General features: G+C 36.0%; 1 non-coding gene across 1 annotated transcript; it reads right to left on the minus strand.

The window, feature by feature from the left end:
- Nucleotides 1-8,354: 8,354 nt before the first annotated feature.
- On the minus strand, nt 8,355-8,427 carry TRNAD-GUC (transfer RNA aspartic acid (anticodon GUC)). Its single transcript has one exon. It is a non-coding gene; the product is annotated as a tRNA-Asp (tRNA).
- Between the last annotated feature and the right edge of the window lie 2,749 nt (nt 8,428-11,176).

Below are 11,176 nucleotides of genomic sequence, written 5' to 3' on the forward strand. Positions count from 1 at the left end.
TACAATTCTACTAAAGTTAAATTGATTGTACTTTTATGCAAGCCCTTTAAATAGCTGTGATCTTCCATTTAATTTGTTTTGCGTAGTGGATAGTGGTGCTCTTTTTTGTTCCTCTTAAATGACAATGTGCTATCTGTTGGCATTTTCAGCCTTCTGCTTTGATATGCATAAATCCCATTATACTCTATGGTTGATGCTTTTAAGATGAGATGGTGGCTTTCCTGACCTATTTGTTGATTTATTTTAGCAACTGAGAAAATATCAAACCACTGAAGTTGGATCCTATTAATCTTTGCTTGCTTTCTATCTTTTCTCTCTGTAATTTTTATTCTCAAAGTTGAAAAAGAGAGTGTCACCAAGTATGCATATAATAGAAAAATGTTTTAAATTGGATGTGAATCACAGTTTGGAAATTGATTGTGTTTCATGGCTCTTGTATAATGAAGAACTCTTTTAAAACACATTTGTCTGACTTGCATGAAGGATTCTATATCATTTTAATATGAAAGTTTTTGAGGTCTAAGTTTTTCTTTCTTTTAAAATAAGGGTTTATGCACCTGAAAAAGAAATGCATTGCAGGCAGATTCTTTACCATCTGAGCCACCAGGGAAGTCCCTGATAAAGAGCATGCAGAGGTAATTTTGGTAGATGTAGACTGATATATGTTTCAATAAATAGATTTTAGTTTTCTAAGAAAATAATTAGGTAGCTAACTGTAAAGATATATCTTATTTTTAAGTTGGAACATACTGACCATAATATGTTCTCTTTGCTCACATTTTTTTCTTTTTGTTTATACAACAGGAAATACAGACAAGGGTTGAAATGAAACTTGCACTTATTATCTTGTACTCATCATTAGACTAGAGATTCTGATGGGGAGCAGAGAGTGATTCAAATAGTAAGATCCTATAAAAAATAAAAGTCCGTTTCAGATACAAGAAAATAAAATTAAGACTTAAACAACTACTTATTTGAATTAAAATAGAAATACTGCCATAAATTAGTTTGTCTGTCCTGTTTCAAAACATATATGTATGAATTAGGGATTTTAGTGGCCCTGGAATTATTCAATTTTTTTAGATTAATCAAGGACTGAAAGTTATAGTTTATTTGAAAATGTTTATTTGTTCATTTATTTGTTTAATCAGGAAAAATCACTCATCAATTGTTTCAGTTACCCATTCCTTAGCAACAAATTATCCCCAAATATAGGGTCGCAAAGAGTCAGACACGACTGAGCAATTGAACTGAACTGAACTGATATAGTAGGTTGTTCTTCATTCATTCAGTCGTATCCGACTCTTTGCGACCCCATGGACTGCAGCATGCCAGGCTTCCTTGTCCTTCACCATTTCCCTGAGTTTGCTCAAACTCATGTCCGTTGATTGGTGATGCCATCCAACCATCTTGTCCTCTGTTGTCCCCTTCTCCTCGTATCTTCAATCTTTCCCAGCATCAGGGTCTTTTCCAATGAGTCAGCTCTTCCCATCAGGTGGCTGAAGTATTGGTGCTTCAGCTTCAGCATGAGTCCTTCCAATGAATATTCAAGGTGGATTTCCTTTAGGATGGACTGGTTGGATCTCCTCACAGTCCAAGGGACTCTTAAGAGTCTTATCCAGCACCACAGTTCAAAAGCATCTATTCTTTGCCACTCATCCTTGTTTATGGTCCAACTCTCACATCCATACGTGATGACTGGAAAAAACATAGCTTTAACTATTCGGATCTTTGTCAGCAAAGTAATATTTGCTTTTTAATATACTATCTTGGTTTGTCACAGCTTTTCTTCCAAGGAGCAAGCATCTTTTAATTTCATGGCTGTGTAGTCATCCGCAGTGATTTTGGAGCCCAAGAAAATAAAGTCTGTCACTGTTTAGATTTCCCCATCTGTTTGACATAAAGTGATGGGATGACAGGCATTGATCTTAGTTTTTTGAATATTAAATTTTTAAGCCAGCTTTTCCACTTTCCTCTTTCACTTTCATCAAGAGGCTCTTTGGTTCCTCTTTGCTTTCTGCCATAAGGGTGGTGTCATCTGCATATCTGAGGTTGTTGTTATTTCTCCCAGCAATCTTGATTCCAGCATGTGCTTCTTCCAGCCCAGCATGATGTACTCTGCATATAAGTTAAATAAGCAGGGTGAAAATATACAGCCTTGACGTACTCCTTTCCTGATTTAGAACCAGTCTGTTGTTCCATGCCCACTTCTAACTGTTGCTTCTTGACTTGCATACAGATTTCTCAGGAGGCAGATAAAGTGGTCTGGTATTCCCATCTCTTGAAGAATTTTCCACAGTTTGTTGTGATCCACATAGTCAAAGGCTTTAGCATAGTCAATGAAGCAGAAGTAGATGGTTTTCTGAAAATCTCTTGTTTTCTCTATGATCCAGTGGATTTTGGCAAACAGATCCTGCCTTTTACAAATCCAACTTAAATTTCTGGGAGTTCTTGGTTAATGCATTGTTGAAACCTAGCTTGGAGAATTTTGAGCATTACTTTGCTAGCATGTGAAATGAATGCAGTTGTGTGGTAGTTTGAACATTCTTTGGTACTGCCCTTCTTTGGAATGGGAATGAAAACTAACGTTTCACAATCCTGTGGCCACTGCTGAGTCTTCCAAATCTGCTGGCATATTGAGCGAAGCACATTAAAAGCATCATCTTTTAGGATTTGAACTAGCTCAACTGGAATTCCATCACATCCACTACCTTTGCTCATAGTGTTGCTTCCTGAGGTCCACTTGACTTCCCATTCCAAAATGTCTGGCTCTAGGAGAGTAATCACATCATTGTGGTTATCTTGGTCATTAAGATCTTTTTTGTATAATTCTTCTGTGTGTTCTTGCCACCTCTTCTTAATATCTTCTGCTTCTTCTAGGTCCATACAATTTCTGTCTTTTATTGTGTCCATCTTTTCATGAAATATTCCCTTGGTTTTTCTAATTTTCTTGAAGAGATCTCTAGTCTTTCCCATTCTATTGTTTTACTCTATTTCTTTGCATTGTTTACTAAGGAAGGCTTTCTTATCTCTTCATGCCATTCGGTGGAACTCTGTATTCAGATGGGTATATCTTTCCTTTTCTCCTTTGCCTTTAGCTTCTCTTTCTTTTCAGCTATTTTTAAGGCCTCCTTAGACAACCATTTTGCCTTTTTGCCTTTTTTTCCTTCAGGATGGTTTTGATCACTGTCTCCTGTACAATGTTATGAACCTCCATCCATAGTTCTTCAGGCACTCTGTCTATTAGATCTAATCCCTTGAATCTATTTGTTACTTCCACTATATAATGGTAAGGGATTTGATTTAGGTCATACCTAAATGGACTAGTGCTTTTCCCTAATTTCTTCAATTTAAGTCTAAATTTTGTAATAAGAAGTTCATGATCTGAGCCACAGTCACCTCCAGTCTTGTTTTACTGACGTATAGAGCTTCTCCTTCTTCATCTGCAAAGAATATAATCAATTTGATTTCAGTATTGAAGATCTGGTGATGTCCATGTGTAGAGTCATCTCTTTTGTTTTTGGAAGAGGCTGTTTGCTATGGCCAGTGTGTTTTGGCAAAACTCTGTTAGCCTTTGCCCTGCTTCATTTTATACTCTGGGGCCAAACTTACCTGTTACTATAGGTTTCTCTTGACTTCCTACTTTTGCATTCCAGTCCCCTAAGATGAAAAGGAAGTCTTTTTTTATTTTGGTGTTAGTTCTAGAAGTTCTTTTAGGTCTTCATAGAACCATTCAGCTTTTTGGCATTAGTGGTTGGGGCATAGACTTGGATTACTGTGATACTGAATGGCTTGCCTTGGAAATGAACAGAGATCATTCTGTTGTTTTTGTCATTGCACCCAAGTACTGTGTTTCACACTCTTTTGTTGACTATGAGGGCTACTCCATTTCTTCTAAGGCCTTCTTGCCCACAGTGGTAGATATAATGGTCATCTGAATTAAATTCATCCATTCTGGTCCATTTTAATTCACTGATTCCTAAAATGTCAATGCTCACTCTTGCCATCTCCTGTTTGACCACTTCCAATTTATCTTGATTCATGGACCTAACATTCCAGGTTCCTATGCAATATTGTTCTTCAGAGCATCAAACTTTACTTTTACCACCAGATTCATCCACAACTGGACATTGTTTCTGCTTTGGCTCAGACTCTTCATTCGTTCTGGAGCTATTTCCTGCTCTTCTCCAGTAGTATATTGGGCACCTACCAACCTGGGGAGTTCATCTTTCAGTGTCCTGTCTTTTGGCCTTTCCATACTGTTCATAGGGTTTTCAAGGCAAGCATGCTGAACTGGTTTGCCATTCCTCTCTTCAGCGGACCATGTTTAGTCAGAACTCTCCACTATGACTTGTCTATCTTGGGTGACCCTACATGGCTCATAGTTTCATTGAGTTAGATAAGGCTGTGATCCATGTGATCAGTTTGGTTAGTTTCCTGTGATTGCGGTTTTCATTCTGTCTGCCTTCTGATGGATGAAGATAAGAGGCTTGTGGAAACTTCCTGGTGGGAGGGACTGGCTGTGGGGAAAACTGGGTCTTGCTCTGGTGGGCAGGCCATGCTCAGTAAATCTTTAATCCAGTACATAGTTCCTTGTTAGTTATTCATTTTAAATATAGTGGTGTGTACAATTTCCATCCCAAACTCTCTAACTATCCTATCCCTTCCCCCTGGCAACCATAAGTTCATTTTCTAACTCTGTGAATCTTCTTCTGAACAAACATATATTTTACACTTTCTGAGAGTTATGAATCTGAAAGAAGTTTAGTTAGATGGTTCTGGTTTAAGATCTCTTATAATGTTGCAGTCAAATATCAGCTAGGGCTGCAGTCACCTGAAGGCTTGGCTGAACTGGAAAATCTGTTTCCAGGCTCATTCAGTGGCTATTGGTAGAAAACATGAATGTCTCATGTGGGGCTGTTCATGGTGTAAGAGTTCCCTTTTTCTAGATCAAAAGATGGAAAACACTGGGACAACCCAGAGGGATGGTATGGGGAGGGAGGAGGGTTCAGGTTGGGGAACACATGTATACCTGTGATGGATTCATTTTGATATTTGGCAAAACTAATACAATTATGTAAAGTTTAAAAATAAAATAAAATTAAAAAAAAAAAAGATGGAAAAGGAAGACAACATACTCCAAACAAAAGCTACAGTGTCTTTTATAACTGATCTTGGAAGTGACATTAATCACATCTGCTGTATTCTGTTGGTTACATAGGTCAACCTTGGTACAGGGTGGGGGCTCAATATCAGGAGGTGTGGAGTTCAGTGGGAACCATATTCAGGGTTTGTTTCCACATCTATGTGCTTTACAAATGTTGCTAAGCGCTAGACACAGATATGTATACCACTCAGATTCCTATCCTTAAGGTTATTTTTGTGTCAGACAGTAAATTCAGGATCAGAATTTTTTTTATTTTTCTGACAACACTTCTAATTAGAGCATAAACATACTCATAAAATCAATTTCTTTTATAAAATTTTATATCTAAAGAAATACTTTAGCATAATTTGAAATATATATCCTCAGAATAATATTGGACAAAAAATTCCAAGTTTTTTCTTTGCCTATTCTAAAACTCTAAACCATATAAGTCAAAATTATTTCTGAGAGGTTTCCTGCAGAATGGAAGAAGCAATATGTGTAATGTTATCACATTGTTGTTCTAACTTGCGTGTACCTAATTACTAATGATATTGAACATGTTTTCATGTGCTTATCTTTGTTTCTATGTATCTTCATCTTTGTTTATATGGTACACTCATATTTTCCCCAAATGTGTGACTTGTCTTTTCAGTCTTGTAATAGTCTTTTGAAAACCATTAAATTTTGATTAATTCTTATTTCTCGATTCATCCTTTTGTGGCTTATGCTTTTTTGTATGTTATCTAACACATATTTGAATAATCCAAATTTGCAAATCCAAGGTTTCTCCAATATTTTTTCTAAAAATTTTTAGTTTTGGATTTTGCTTTTTGAGTTATATGATCTTTTGGGGGGGTTAATTTTGCATTCAATGATTGTTTTGTTATTTGCAAATAGATATCCAATTGTGTTAGCACCATTTGTTAAAACAATTCTGTTTACTATTGAATACCTTTGTCAAAAATCAGCTTTCCATATGGTGTGTGGATCTATTTCTGGAATCTACTATGTACATTTGACTAATTTGTTGTTTTGTTTATAATTCTGCCAGTACCACACTATCTGATTATTGTACCTTTACAGCAAATCTTGAAACCAGGTAGTCTTTCAATATTGTTCTTATTTTGCCTAGCCTAGTCCTTTGCAATTCCATGTAGATATTAAGATCAGTTTGTCAATTTCTGTTTTTAAAGTGGTTGCTGAGATTGAGCTTGGGATTGTATTTGAGGAGACTTAACAGAATAAAAATGACATTTTAACAATAGCATGTCTTCTAAACCATGAATGTAGTATATATCTCCATTTACTACTTTGGTTTTGTCAATGTTTTGTAATTTTTAAAATCTGGCCATTGTAACATTTTTTGTCATATTTTATACTAAAGTATTTCACATATTTGATGCATTATAAATAATATTGTTTTAAATTCCTAATTGAACATTGCTAGTATATGCAATTAATTTTGCATGTAATCTTGTATCCTGCAAGTATTCTAAAATTATATATTTTAGTAGATTTTTGTATATTCCATTGGATTTTTAAAATAGATGTTCATGTTACCTGAGAGTAGAGATATTTCAATGCTATTTTTCAAATACAGATGGCTTTGTTTTTATTGCCCCTTTGCATGGATTAAAATGAATAATAAAAATGTTGAAAAGTAGAATCCTAATCTTGTTATCAATCTTGGGGGAATTATCATTTTGCTACTAAGTTTGATTAGCTCTAGGTTTTTAGCAGATGCTTTGACAGGTTGAAGTTTCTATTCCTACTTTACTGAAAGTTCCTATTTGAAATAAACATTGGATTTTATCAAAGGTTTGATATGTTTGGTGAATTATATGGGTTGACTTTTGAATGTTAGGCCAACCTTCTGCTTCTGAGATAAAAAAATTGGGATGTTATGTATTATCCACTTTATATATTATTGGATTCAATTAAAAAGATTTGTTTACAAGTTTTAAATTTAGGTTTATGAGAGATATTTGGGGCTTCCCTGGTTGCTCAGATGGTAAGGAATCTGTCTGCAATGTGGGAGACACAAGTTCAGTCCCTGGGTGAAAAAGATCTGGAGAAGGGAATGGCTACTGATTCTAGTATTCTTGCCTGGAGAATTCCATGGACAGAGTAGCCTAGCGGGCTACAGTCCACGGGGTTGTAAAGAGTTGGACACGACTGAGTGAATAACACTTTCATGTTACTTTTCATAAGAGATATTTATCTATAGTTTTTTTTTTGATAATGGCTTTGTGTAGGGTCAGTCTGAGTATATATAATGAGTTGAAGAGTATTCCCTCCTTAAGTTTTCTGGAAAGTTTGTGAAAATTAGATATTCTTTCATCCTTAAATGTTCAGGAGACTTTACAAATGAAGCTGTCTGCTCTTTGAGTCTTCCTGATAGGAATGTTTTAAGCTACAATTAATTTTCTTTAATAGATGAACCCTATTATCTTTCTCATTTTGACTTAGATTTGATGTTTTTACTTCTTTCAATAAATTTGTCTATTTTGCCTAAAGTTGTCAAACTTACTGGCATAGAAGTCTTCATAATTTTTCTTTATTATTTTCTAATATGTTTGGAATCTATAGTGATGTCCACTCTTTCATCCTTGATAGTAAAGTTAGTGTCCTCTCTTTTTTCTCTGATCACTATTGGTAGACTAACTTACTCTTTATTAATTTTTCCAATATACCTAGTTTTTGGTTGGTTTTGATTTTTCCCAATTGTTTTTCTGTTTTCCATTTTACTGCAGAAGGAAATGGCAACCCACTCCAGTAGTCTCGCCTGGAGAATCCTGTGGACAGAGGAGCCTGGTGGGCTGCTGTCCATAGGGTCGCACAGAGTTGGACACGACTGAAGCGAGTTAGTGTGTGTGCATAGCGTTTCCATTTTATTAATGACTACTATGATTTTTATGATCGATATGTGAAATGCCGAGCTGGATGAGTCATAAACTGGAATCAAGCTTGCCAGGAGAAATATCAACAACCTCAAATATGCAGATGATACCACTTAAATGACAGGAAGTGAAGAGGAACTAAAGAGCCTCTTGATGAAAGTGAAAGAGGAGAGTGAAAGTGAAAGTCACTCACTAGAGTTTGATTCTTCGTAATCCCATAGATTGTAGTCCACCAGGCTCCTCTGTCCATGGAATTCTCCAGGCAAGAATACTCGAGTGGGTTGTCATTCCCTTCTCCAGGATATCTTCCTGACCCAGGGATCGAACCTGGGTCTCCTGCATGACAGGCAGATTCTTTACCATCTGAGCCACCAGGAACTGTGCTGCTGCTGCTAAGTCGCTTCAGTCATGTCCAACATTGTGCGACCCCATAGACGGCAGCCCACCAGGCTCCCCTGTCCCTGGGATTCTCCAGGCCAGAACACTGGAGTGGATTGCCATTTCCTTCTCCAATGCATGAAAGTGAAAAGTGAAAGTGAAGTCACTCAGTCGTGTCCGACTCCTAGCGACCCCATGGACTGCAGCCCACCAGTCCCCTCCATCCATGGGATTTTCCAGGCAAGAGTACTGGAGTGGGTTGCCATTGCCTTCTCCAGAGCCACCAGGAAAACCCTGGTTTAAAACTCAGCATTCAAAAAACTAAGATTACAGGGCATTTGGTCCTATCACTTCATGGCAAATAGATGGGGAAATGTGGAAACAGTGTCAGATTTCATTTCACTTTCTTGAGTTCCAAGATCAATGCGGATGGTGACTGCAGTCACAAAAGTAAAAGATGCTTACCCCTTGGAAGAATAGCTATGACAAACCTAGACAGTGTATTAAAAAGCAGAGACATCATTTTGCTGACAGTTTTGCATAATCAAAGCTATGATTTTTCCAGTACTCATGTATGGATGTGAAAGTTGGACCATGAAGAAGGCAGTCCTGAAGAATTGACATTTTCAAACTGTGGTGCTAGAGAAGACTCTTCAGTGTCCCTTGGGCAGCAAGGAGACCAAACCAGTCAATCCTAAAGGAAATCAGTCCTTGAATATTCATTGGAAGGACTGTTGCTGAAGCTCCAATATTTTGGCCATCTGATGTGAAGAGTTGAGTCATTGGAAAAAACCCTGATGCTGGGAAAGATTGAAGGCAAGAGGAGAAGGGGCGACAGAGGATGAGATGGTTGGATTGCATCATTGACTTAACTTTGAGCAAACTCAGGGAGATAGTGATGGACTGAGAAACCTTGTGTGCTGCAGTGCTAGGGTCACAAAGAGTCAGACACGACTTGGTGACTGACCAACAACAACTATGATCTTTACTATTTCCTTTCTCCTACTTACTGTTAGCTTATTTATTTATTTATTTTTAGTTTCTTAAAGCAGTAGTTGAGATAATTGACTTGAAACCTTTTTTCATTTCTAATGTAGGAATTTAGTACTGTAATTTTTTTTTATAAGTAATGATTTAGCTGTATTTCACAATTTAAACATCAGCTTGACTAGACTTCATTTCCAAATCATCTGAACCTGGGGTGGCTGTGAATGAGTTTTGTGGCTATAGTTAAAGTCATTGATCATTAATGTTAAGGGAAATTATCTTGGGTTATCTGAGTGCCTGATGATGCAATGAACTAAGAGGCCTTGAAAGCAGGCATGAGGTTTCTACTGGGAAGAGAAGAAATTCTACCTGTGACCAACAGCTTTGGTTAGTGTACATGGAATTCTGTATTCATTGTGATCTTCCTTTCTTAAGTGCCTGCCCTAAACACACACACACACACACACACACACACACACACACACAGACACACGTGATGCTTCCCTGGTTAGACTTGATTGATGCAGTAGTGGGTAGAAATCAGATCTTGCTTTCTTAAAACTGCAGTGTAATAATCTGTCCCTTTTATTGGGGATATTTGTACCATTTGCATTTGATGTTGTTATTCACATGATGCAATAATTATCCACATGGAAATCTATTACCTCAAAATTTGCTTTTCATTTGTCCCATCTACTCTTTGTTCCTTTTAAATCTCTTTTCCACCTACTTTTGAATTATTTGAATTTTTTATGGTTCCATTTTTATGTCTTTTGTTCATTTATTATATTTATGCTTTATTTGGTTGCTGCCTCATGCTTTATAGTTTTGTTATCTTTGTATCTTTAAGTTATCACAGTATACCTTTCCCCTACTCTCCTACTTCCAACTTTATGTATTTTCATTTATTTTCCTTTAGCACCCACACAATATTATTTTTAGTTTTGTAAACAGGCAATTACATTTTAAAGAAATGTGAACAATAAAAAAATTTTAATATATTTACCTATGCAATTATATTCCCAGTGTTCCTTATGTCTTTGCCTAGTTCTGTTCTTCCATATGATACCATTTTCTGTCTGATGAATTCCTTCAGAATTTGTATCTTTGTAAAAAGTCTATTTTATCTTCGTTTCTCAGATATGTTTTTCTAGGTTTAGAATTCTAAGTTAACTTTTTTTCAGTACTTTATATATGTTTCTCTAGTATTTTATCATTTGATATTGTTTCTTTTATAATAAGAAATCTGCTGTCTTCCTTATCTTTGTTCTATGGAGCTTGTCTCTAGTTGCTTTGGAGATTTTCTTTTATTCTGATTGTGACCTATAATGTGCCTTGGAGTGGTGTGTGTGTGTGTGATTGGGTTTTGCTGAAGCTCTTGAATCTTGGTGTATAGTTTTTATTTATTTTTCTTTGTTCAGCTTTATTGAATTATTACTGAATAATAACTATTGAATAAACTTTATTGAAGTATTATTGAAGTTTAAGGTATGAAACATGATACTTTTTTTATATTCATACATACTATGAAATGAGTACTACAGTCCAGTTGATTAACACTTTTTTTTCCTAATCTAATTACCATTTTTGTGTGTGATGATAACTTAAAATTTATTCTCTAAACAACTTTCAGATATATAATACAATATTGTTAGCTATAGTCACTATGATGTACATTAAAACCCCAAACTGGAAGTTTGTATCCTTTGACCAACATCTCTCCTAGTCCCAGCAACCAACATTCTATCCTTTATTTCAGTGA

This window comes from Bos javanicus, chromosome 10 (assembly GCF_032452875.1).
Source record: "Bos javanicus breed banteng chromosome 10, ARS-OSU_banteng_1.0, whole genome shotgun sequence".
Taxonomy (NCBI): domain Eukaryota; kingdom Metazoa; phylum Chordata; class Mammalia; order Artiodactyla; family Bovidae; genus Bos; species Bos javanicus.